Source organism: Malania oleifera, chromosome 1 (assembly GCF_029873635.1).
Source record: "Malania oleifera isolate guangnan ecotype guangnan chromosome 1, ASM2987363v1, whole genome shotgun sequence".
Classification (NCBI taxonomy): Eukaryota; Viridiplantae; Streptophyta; class Magnoliopsida; order Santalales; family Ximeniaceae; genus Malania; species Malania oleifera.
In genome coordinates, this window is record NC_080417.1 from 69,536,988 (window position 1) to 69,548,538 (window position 11,551).

Genomic DNA, 11,551 nt, shown 5'->3' on the forward strand with positions numbered 1-11,551 from the left:
TTCTCATCGTTGTATTAAAACAAGTAAGTTGTCAAAAGAGGACAAAATATTGAAATAAACCAATTCATCCCCCCCCCCCCTCTTGGGAAAGTTATCCTAATTTCACAATTCCTAGTTTCAGATCACCCAGACCATACAAATAGATATCAGGGGGGCAGAGGGATATGGGCTCATCATCCAGTGCACAGTATGCTGCTCTTCATTATGAATTTAGAGAGTTTTCGATCTCTTTAAAGCATAGGTACAGGGAGCTAGAGAGGGTTATAGTTGTTAATTTTAATGAGCTGAATGACTGTATTCATGAGCTACACGATGATAGAGATGAGGAGTAGATGAATTTTGCCCCAGATGGAGGAGATGATGCTGATGATGGGTATGGGGAATGGACACAAAGAGAGCACCTTGCAAAAACTGATTTTATTATTATTATTATTATTATTATTATTATTATTATTATTATTATTATTATTATTATTATTATTATCTTGTTTGTAACTATAAGCAACGTACATTGTTTTTCTTTTCTTTCACTGACTGCACTACACTCTCACCCACTATCCAATTTGATTTCTGCTAATAGTTAGGTCATTTACAATTATTTAAATTTATCGGTAGCTATTTCTTGAGGGGGAGCATTAGTTATTCATGACAAGTGTATTAAAATGCTCCCATGATCATGTTATATATATATCCATATGTCATTCTCTGTTCTTTACCATGCATATGCGTTGATGGATGGCATATTTATATGGATTGTTGAATGCTACCCGGTTGCATGCTTAGTTTAGAATGTCTCCTGCATAGCAGATGCAATGGAAGTGAATTGCATGCTGGGAGAGGATTATAGGTTCTTGCATGCTAAACTAAGTTATAAATTATATGTTTAAACCTTTCAGGTACATGTTTTTATAGGAAAATGTCCAATTTACAGATGACATGCTATCAAAATTTTGAAAAACTATTTCCAAAAATGAAACAAGTACAATGATGATTATGATAAAATACAAGTTAAAATCTTTTTGAACGAATGAGTGAAAACTTAAGTAAAACTTAAACTTCATCCTGGCGTAATCATCAGATATTTAGAGGAGCTAAGATAATTGATTATACTACTTGGCACGTCAAATGAATTTAATATTTAACAAGTATAAGCAAATCACTCCATCTAAGCTATCATTCATATTGAAAGGGAGTATCTAGACGTAAAATTCTTATCACGTTATGCTCACCAAATATTTTCAGCTTGGATGTGTATTGAAATTAAATTTAGCTTGTGCTTCCTCACAGATTTGTTTTTGAATGTTTGATGCAAACATCTTCATGGTTGTCACATAATCCTTGTGTTTGCCATATGATCTTGCATGCGACTGTTAAATCCTTAGGTCCAACATGGTTATACTTTTCTAGTTATGTTTTTATGTGTGCCACATAGAAAATGGATAGAGTGCACAAACTTATAGGGAGCTACTTGTTCTAGAAATCTACGGCTTTGAAAAGTTTAAATCTATCTTTGCTTTATTTTTTGTGAGTTTTTTTGTTTGGTGCAATGCATGGCTATCATATCTCTTGCATGTTGATAATTATATTTATGTTTTATGTTTTGATTCATACTGAACTGTTTGAGTTGTTAGTTGTGGATAAATTGTAAATTTGAAATCAATCAGGTCATTTCTATACAGATACTTTTGGGAAATGCTCTATTTTCAAATGGCCTGCTGCCGAAGTTTCTAAAAATCCTCCCAAATCATATCTCATATTTAAATGCTTCCTACTCAATGCCTTTCCTCTATACTTCCAATTTTTCATGACCCTTTTTGTTGTAGCCAAAAGGGGGAGAAGAGGCCAAATTGGGTACTTGGGATTGGGTACTGGGGAAGAAAATGTATGAACCATTAAAATCTTTACTACATTTCTATTATGCATACCTTCAAGGGGAGCCTTTCTTGGCTCTACCCACTTTTGCATAAGGTATTTGTCATCACCAAAAAGGGGGAGATTGTTGACCTTATAGGTCATATCCCGTTTTGATTATGACAAATATTTTGGTACTTAACATTTGATGAGTTTGTGTGCAGGATCAATTGGAAGTTTCATAAATTTGGATAATGAGCATATCATCTTTCTTAGATTTGATAAACAAAGTACTATCAACCTTACCTCTAGAATAGACATAGTAGAAGCAAAAGAAGAAGAAGAAAAATAAAAATCAAACAATGATGTTGTTGAAAATACTGAATTACAAAAAGAATGGAAATATGTAAAATTAAGACAAAAACCATGGAAATCAAAGTTTGAAAATATTTTTGGAATTTTCTAAAAGTTTTGTGATTTTTCTGACATTTTTTTGGACTTTTGTGAACTTTTTAAACATTGAAATGATACAATAAAGAAGACCGGTGCCAACCAGTTCGGGGGTGAATGGGTCAAACATTGACTGATCTAAGAGAAAACCAATTTAAGGCCTTGGTCGAGACCAAAGGGTTTTGAGCATGGGTGTGAACATATACATGGGTATTAGGTGCATAGGCGTGTGTGCATGTACACATGTTGTCTATGTGCATGAATGTGTGTGTATATGCATGGATGTCGAATGCAAGGGTGTGTAAATACGTGAATGTGTATGTATGTGGGGGTGTACGTGCATGTGCATGCATGCATGTGTGTAAGTGTCAGGAGGCATACATGAATGAAAGTGTACTTGTGTGAGTGTGTGAGCATGTGCATGCATGTGTGTGTGCATAAGTGTTAGAATACATGCATGAATGAAAGTGTACTTGTATGAGTGTGTACGTGCATGAGAGTGTGAGAGGGTTTGTGAATGAACATGTGTGATGGAATTATTTTCAAAATGACTTAAAATATTTTTGAGAATTTTCTTTTATTTTTCTAGATTTTTTTAGCATTTTTTTTCATAATTTTATGGGTTTTATGGATTTATTTGAAGTTTTAAAGAAATTATTTAAAATAAAATAAACCGGTAAGGACTGGTTTGCGGAGGGGGCTGGACCAGTCAAACGTTGACAGGTCCAGGAGAGATTGGTTTAAGACCGGTCAAGGCCATGTGGTGCCAAATGGCGGGTCGCGAGTGGACGGGACCGTGCAAGTTAAATCCCTAGCGTGGCTTGATCTGAACCATTGGCAGGTGAAGAGATCTAACGACCACGGGATGAAATGGATCACACATTAAATGTTGAGGGACAAAGCTTACCACGCGTTGGCCATTGGGAAGGGATGCCTGGGAGCATTAATGGGGGCTTCTGACATGGTGGATCGTAACCGTTGGGGGGAGCAGGAATCCAATGGCTAGAGATGAGAGCAATCCATCGTATTGATTGAGAAAGTGACAAGGAGACCACGTGTTGACTGCTGAGTGGAGGTGTGTGTGCAGATATTTATGGTGGAAAGCCGATAGCATTAATGGCCTCTATGACAAGTGATCGGGACCGTCAACTGGGATCAGAGATCCAAGGGCTCTTGGGAGACGTGTCAGGCTCACTGGTGTGGCCGAATCTCAACCATGCGGAGGGGCCGTGATCATGCATGAGGAACAAAAAGCACGTGGATCGCTAACATGCCCCGATCCTGGCCATTCATAGGAAACACGCTTTGAGTAGTGATGGTGGGAACACGTGGCTTTTTTGATTGAACGATCAAACTTGCGCCATGTGTTCAAATCATACAAAACATATTTAAGCTTCAATTTTTCGTTTTGTCTCTTTTCTTAGTTTCATTCGAAGCTTCCCTCTTTCTCTCCTGCCTCTGTCGCTCTCCTTTCTTTCTGTTCGTTCCTCTTAAAAAAAACTACAGTGCTATCCTCCTTTTTTTTTTTTTTTTGTATCTCCTCATTCTTCTCTATGTTCAGTAATCCCTAGTCTAGTTCTTCTTTCTTCAACTCCCCAGTTCTTATCATCTCCTCAATCCCTCTCTTTGATCAGAGGTCTGCTGATGTCCAAAAATGAAGCCAAAGGGTAATTCCTCTTTTACTTTCTCTATTTTACTTCTATTTGTTTTGATATTTCTTCATTTTGAGGTTTTTGATGTGTATGTGTGTGTGTGTGTGTGATACCAATATTGAGCAGTTTGTGATGGTTTGGATGTTAGAGTGCATGAATGGTGTACTTGTACATGGGGTTGCATGTAGGATTAGGTTTCAGATTTGGGGACAGAGATGAGTTAACTTGTCTCTAGCTCAGTGGGTGATGCTCAGGTTGACTCATTTGAGTCAACTGGGCATGTCATGCGGCTTTATGCGGGTCCGAGTGAGGTGAGTCAAACCAGGGTCGACTTGTGCAAGTCAACCCGGGTGAGTGGTTTTGAATCTGAATGTGTCATATGATTGTCACGTGTGGGCTTTGTATGTGTAACACTTGGGATGAGCTTGAGTGGATTGGGCCTGAGTCAAACGGACCGGGTTTTTCTTTTGAAAGACAGAACCAAGTTTCTTTTAAAAAAAAGGGATAAGCCTGCTTTTGATTTTTTTTATTTCTGAAAAACTAGGCCCGAGCTTATTTAAGATGGTGCCGGCCCATTTACTTTTTTAAAACGGGGGCCTAGGATATTTTAAAATGGGCCAGCCCACGTCTTTTTTAAAATAGGGCTCGGGGTCTTTTAAAATTAGGGCCGACCGACTTCTTTTTTAGAAAACGATTGCTTGGGGTATTTTAAAATAGGGTCGGTCCACTTCCTTTTTTAAAATGAGGGCCTAGGATATTTTAAAATGGGCCCAGCCCACTTCCTTTTTTAAAATGGGGGGCCTAGGATATTTTAAAATGGGGGCCTTATGGGGTAAAAAATATGGGCTCTAATTCGGGTTGTTTAAACCCGAGTGCAAGTTGGGGTTTGGGGTCCGGGTCTGGTGAGTGTTGCGATATTTAAAAGTCAAGTTCGGGTTCAGGTTCGGGTCAGGTATTGGGAACTGCAGTTCAGGTTCAAGTATGAACCTAAGACTCGCGCTAAAGAGAGGTAGACCTGCACTTAACATTTTGCATCGATAACTAGTATTAGATGTTGAAAATAGCGAAAAGGAAAACGTAATTTACCTTAAGTCTTGTGCTCCTCCGAGCTTCTTTTTTGGATTCTTTGTATGTTTGACTCTCTGATTTCTTTTCTGAATTCTGTAATTCAACTTCTCTGCTCCTGCATATCTGAATCTCGATGACTCAAACCTCTCTCTCTACTCTCTACACTGTGTAGTGTAGAGCTTCTCTCGATTTCTCGCCCGAATTTTCCCTCAAATTCTACAGAACCTTCCCTTTCCTAATTATTTTCTTCTCTCAATTCTTGCAGAGTCTCTATATTGTCTCCCCCCCCCCCCCACACTATTTGCTCTAGGGTGGCCTTTGGCGCCAATTCCACCAACGGAATGTCAAAGGGAATTTTCACCTTTACAGGTGTCATTCTCTCCTTGTGCGTATGAATTCCCATTTCTATTTTCCTGAATGTTCATTTCTAACCACCTAATTCCTTTTCGTGCATAGGGGATTTGTTGAGCCAGATGGCAGCATGGGAATGGCGGGCAAAGCATTTGCCGTTATTATTGCTTATTATTTTGTTTTATTTATTTCTTTTTATTATATTTTTTTGCAATTTCCTTTTCTTCTGACTAACTAATCTATTTTTTTTCTTTTTTCTGTGCGTAGGTGAAATTCCATGTTGGCAACTATGACTTGCGGGCTTTTAGGGTGCCTCCAGGTGGCGGCATGGGAATGGCGGATCAATAAGTTTCTTTTCACTTTTTGTATTTTGTATCTTTTGTGTTTTGTATTTTTATTTGTTTCTATTTCTTTATATTCTGCATGTTGATGTATGTATCCCCATGTTTCCTTTTATGCAACTTTAATTTGTACACCGTCCTTGTATTTTCTAGTTGGCATCTTGTATGTGTTATTTTTCTGCACCTCATTTATTATTTGCCTGCGTGTGTCACTTTGCACGTGCTCCCCATTGAAAGAAATTGGGATACAATGCAATTTTTAATTTTAACTTTTGGGAGTTGACCAATCTTGACCAAACAAAACAGAATACGACTTTAATCTCCAAATAAAATTGGTTTTTAAAACTAAGACCCAATTTCAAAATAGGTGAAGATTTTGAAAGTTTGATTCAAAGTTCAAAAATTCCCAGACTCGTGAAAACATCAAGGACTCTACACTAATTTTTTTTAGATTTTGAGATTAAAATTTGAAAACTTGGAGAATTAGACCTAGGCTTGTTAGGAAGAACAATAATTCTAAAATTAAAGGACCTTAAACCCTAGCCTACAATGAATTTGGAAACTACAGGGCTCAACCAAGGAAAAATGGTTTTGAAATTAGCTACATTAGAGGTACTCAACATAGGAGGACTCACCCTTCAGACTTCTAAGACTCAAACCCTAATACCTAAGGGGGGGGGGGTTAATTTTAGAACTACGAGGTCCTATACAACAACTAAGATTAATTTTGCAACTAAAAGAGTTGATTAGAATTACCATAAACATTTCCTAATAATTGGCTCAAAAACCTAAGACTTGGACTGAATATTCACAATACTCAATTTGAAACCATATTTTTTTTTTTTTTTGAAGACTCGATCGACATTAGAAGGATTTGATTGAGGGATAGGGGTCTTAATTTCGAAACTCAGGGTTAGTCGTGGCTCAAAGTCAACTCCTATTTTGTTGGGTTTTCTTAGGGTGGCCTGGTTAAAATTGGGGTGTCGATAGCTACCCCTCTTTGTAGGCTTCGTTGCTTCAATGTAACAGTAGGATCTCTCCTGCGTTATTTGAAGTAACAAGTCTGCAAAGATAAAAGACACTTATTTAACCAGACCACAGCTTTGGTCAATCAACTACAACTAGCTTCTGCCAACGAGGGAGACCCTTTTTTTTTTTTTGAGGTAATGATTTGCATTGGAAGCAATTAATCCGGGGGGCAGCGGGTACATTGACCTGGGCCAAAATTCTTCAAAATGGCTTGCTACGAATGTGATAATCTGAGCCGTGGCAGGTTTGATGACCTAACCCAAAAAATTTCCTTGAATGACCTGCTATGAATGTGATAATCCAAGCCATGGCAGGTTTGATGACCCAAGCCAAAAGCTTCCTCGAATGGCTTGCTACGAATGTGATAATCTGAGCTATGTCAGGTTCGATGATTCAAGCCAAAAATTTCCTCAAATTGCTTTCTATAAATGTGATAATCCGAGTCGTGGCAATTTCGATGACCCGAGCCAAAAATATCCTTGAATGGCTTGTTGTGAATGTGATAATCTGAGCCATGGCGGGTTTGATGACTTGAGGAAAAAAACTTCCTCAAATGGCTTGCTACGAATGTGATAATTTGAGCCAAGGCAGGTTCGATGACCCAAGCCAAATTTCTTCAAATGGCATGCTACGAATGTGATAATCCAAGCCACAATGGGTTTGATGACCTAAGCCAAGAACTTCCTCGAATGGCTTGCTACGTGTTGGCCTTACAAGGCTTAAAATCTTGTTATCTTATTTTGATGCTAACAAACAAATGAAATTTAATGTATTTGTATGAGTAATGATATTTCAGGGTTCATATATGTGAAAGTAAGGTCAAAGTGCCCACAAGGATCAAATATGATGGAAGCAAGGTCAAAGTACTCACAAGGATCAAATGAAGCTTAAATGAGCCAAGGCATGAATTACTTGTTGAAGAATATGAGGACATGAATGAGTTGTTGAAAGCCAAGGCATATTAAATTCAAAAGAGCCAAAGAAAGGCAAAGTAAGAAAGCTCAAAGAATATGGAAGCTTGAAGAAAATATGGATTAAATCCAAGGACAAAGCATGAAGACTCAAGAACTTAGAATGTTAAAATATCGTTTGAAATATTTTGAAACTCTTAGGTTAACTTCTTAGACCTAGATACTTTTTAAAATACCTGAAAATATTTTTATAAGGTCAAAAATTATTTTAAAAAGGTTAGAATCATTTTTGGAATAAAGAGTACCAAAAAGAGTTTTTTCCCAAATGCTGTCAGTTTTTATGCAGTCGCATTGAGGTGAATTTTTATATATCAAAAACTCATTATTTTAAAGATTGGTAAACATATAAGTTGTAGGATTTTTTTCTTAGTTTTCTTTTGACACCAAGAACACCTAATTTGGAGTTATACAGAAGAAGTTATGGCTAAAACACTGAAACGGGGTCACTGTTGTCAGACATTTAAACACTGTTCAACGGGCAAATTTTTAAATTCTAATGTTTTAAATTATAGCCGTTTGAACCTTAAATATTCTAATAAATAGGGAAACTCTTTAAGAAAACTTTTTCAAGTTTGAAAGCCTATAAATACATGGTTTTGCAAATCAAAATATACCCAAGAATTGAAAAATCTGTTTTGAGAAGCTGAAAGTACTCTTGTTCTTCCTAAGTTCTCTTGCTCACTCATTGAAAAATTCTTTTGCTGAGAACTCTGAAGTGCTGATACTTCTTCCTTTGAATTCCTACTGCTAATCCTCTTCTAAGAAGGATATTGGTGAATTCTATTTCCTATTGATATTTTACATTGAAGTATATAGTGCTGAAATTGTACTAACTTACTCTTTGAGAGAGTATACTTGTACGCAGATTTTAGCTTGTGTTTCTTGTAGTTCATTGACGTTCCAAGGTGTTTGGATCATTGGCTAAGTAAGGGGATATTGCTTAGAGAGGCGGACTCTAGCCTATGTAAGGAGTGACCGAATGAGGGAATATCATTTGGAGAAGGCAGGCTCTAGCCTTAACCAAGGAATGTTGTAATCGGTTTTGTTCCACCCGTCAATGGAACAGGTTTAGTGAATCCTTTGGTGGTTTGCCAAAGGCAAGGACATAGGCTGGGTATAAGCCGAACCTCGTAAAAATCTCCATCTCACTCTCTCTTTCCCTATTCTTTATTTTCAGTTCATATACAACTGCGTGGATGATTTAAATATCTAAATTATACATACTACGCATATTTGGAAATCAAGTAAACTTAAAATCCAATTTTGATTTGGGTTGTGGAAACCGAAAGGGAGTACGTTGGTTACACCATATCTTGCGGAAACCATACGGGAGTACGTTACTTGGTTAACACCCCAAAGATAAATTTACCAAGAGTTTATTTGAATTTTAAATATTTGGAAAGAGTGATTGGATTTATTTATACAGGGCTTTACTTTAGTAAGCATAAATTATAATTCATAATCATAGGACTTATATAAACAAACAAACTATCTCAAGATCTTATATTACCAAAGCGCTGAATACTTTATATCTTGGTTTGGTTGTTTGTTGTTTAACTTGTACTTGGCAAATAAATTGATTGTTTGGTTTGAAGATTGTGTTTAATTGATTGGATAAAAGAACTAAGTTCTCGATTGATTAAGGAATTAAAAAAAAACAAGTCAAGAATTGGTTAAAAGAAATAAAAGAAGTTTAAGGTATTTTAAAAGGAATCAAAAGAAGTTTTTAGAATCCAATTCACCCCCCCTCTTGGGAAGCTATTCCTAATTTCACTACGAATATGCTAATCCAAGGCATGGAGGGTTCGATGATCCAAGCCAAAAATTTTCTCAAATGGCTTGTTATGAATATGATAATCCGAGCCATGGCGGGTTCGATGACCAGAGCCAAAAAACTTCCTCGAATGGCTTGCTAAAAATGTGATAATCTGAGCTAAGGCAGGTTCGATGACCCGAGCCAAAAAAATTCCTTGAATGGCTTGCTATGAATATGATAATCCAAGCCAAGGCGGGTTCGATGAACCAAGCCAAAATTCTTCAAATGGCTTGGTACGAATGCGATAATACGTGCCATGATGGGTTCGATGACCCAAGCCAAAAAACTTCCTCGAATGTCTTGCTACGAATGTGATAATCCGAGCCAAGGTGAGCTCGATGACCTAAACCAAAATTCATCAAATGGCTTGCTATGGATGTGATAATCCGAGCCACGGCGGGTTCGATGACCTAAGCCAAAAACTTCTTCAAATGGCTTGCTATGAATGTGATAATCCGAGCCATGGCATGTTTGATGACCCAAGCCAAAAATTTCCTCCAATGGCTTGCTACGAATATGATAATCCGATTCATGGTGGGTTTGATGACCCGAGCCAAATCTACTCCATCAATGGTAAAGCAAGAGTACGCCGGATTCCATAATTCTACTAGAACCTCAATCACATGGGGGCTTACTGATACGCGGAGCAAGAAGCCAATATGCCCGTACACCTAAGAAAACTTCAAACGATGTTGAGGTGTCCACTATTTCCAGATGCTCTTTAGCTTCTTCATTGGATTGGACCGAGTATTCAAGCTAACTCGGTTTAATACCTCGAATGTAGATTCTTTTCCTATGCTGTCACCCCATTATTTTTGTTGATTCTTGGAGTATGTCTGGATTGCCAACTCTGTCTATCGGTAGACTACAAGGCCCTACATAGGTGATTCAAATTTTTCCCAGAACCTTGGCAAAGTATATAGAATGCCTACGTGGATGCAATGTGTTAGTGACAAGATTACACAATTTGAAGCAATATTTACAAACATAATACCATGCGGAGAAGGGTGGAGCTTCTGTCCTAATCCCAGGGTTGGTCCATGCATGGGACTTTCTATGGCTCTATCCTAAGCAGAGGATTCGAATAAATAATATGCAGTTAGGCTCTAATCCTTATTGACAACAGGTTCCCAAATTGAGACTCCATCCTCCCTTACAGAGGTCCGGACAAAGCTCGCACTGAGAGGAGTGATTTACGGGTTCCCATAAGCCCTGCCACATGGGGAAAAACGCTATTACACCCTTATCTAATCCTAAAAAGGAAAGCTCGGGTATAGAGCTATGAGAGTGTGTGATTTTAATTTTGACCAGATCCCTCTACCCCACATGCATCCATTTATTCAAACACATTATTCACAATCGAAATGTGCTTCATAACACATTACTTGTTAGAAAATATATACAACTAATCACATGCTTACCAACCAATCATATGTTCAACATGGTAAATATTCACAAGTATCTAGAACCAATCACCTGCTTATTCAAACACAAAGGTAAGTCAAACACTTATGGTTATTTATATACACAATCACTCACCTATGTACCATCGAATTATCAATTTGTACAAAAGTGAAAGGAAGTACTCACAAAGGCTTATCAAATTTGAATTTTGAGATAATCTTTGACTAATTACTGGCTCGACTCTCAAGTTCCCCAGCAGAGTCGCCAAGCTGTTGCAACGTCCTTGACCTGCCAAAACACTGGCACGAGTGCGGCTGCGAACTGGGAAAAAATGGTTATTTTGAAAAGAATATTTTTATGGAAAACATGGTGTATGGAGTCGCCAATAAAATTTTGAAGTTCAGTTAGAACACTTGATTTCTACCTCGTTAGGGGGTAGAATCGGTCTCTGCTACCAGAGTCGGGTTCGGGAGTTTGGTTACGCGAATGGAAAGTAGTAGCACCCCCTACACGCCCATTCTTACGAACGGTACCTACTTAATTGAAATCTACCCTAAAATATATCTAATAAGCCTTATAAAATTAATCCCTATCAAAAAGTATAAAAAAATGGACAAA

General features: G+C 37.6%; 1 long non-coding RNA gene across 2 annotated transcripts; it reads left to right on the forward strand.

Moving 5' to 3' along the window:
- The first annotated feature begins 3,716 nt into the window (after nucleotides 1-3,716).
- On the forward strand, nucleotides 3,717-5,896 carry LOC131159218 (uncharacterized). 2 transcript variants are annotated; one of them, XR_009137751.1, is made up of 4 exons: nucleotides 3,724-3,968; nucleotides 5,287-5,390; nucleotides 5,478-5,529; nucleotides 5,640-5,896. It is a non-coding gene; the product is annotated as an uncharacterized LOC131159218 (long non-coding RNA). The 2 variants fall into 2 exon arrangements; XR_009137752.1 differs by lacking the exons at nucleotides 5,287-5,390; nucleotides 5,478-5,529 and having other exon boundaries at nucleotides 3,717-3,968.
- The last annotated feature ends 5,655 nt before the right edge of the window (nucleotides 5,897-11,551 follow it).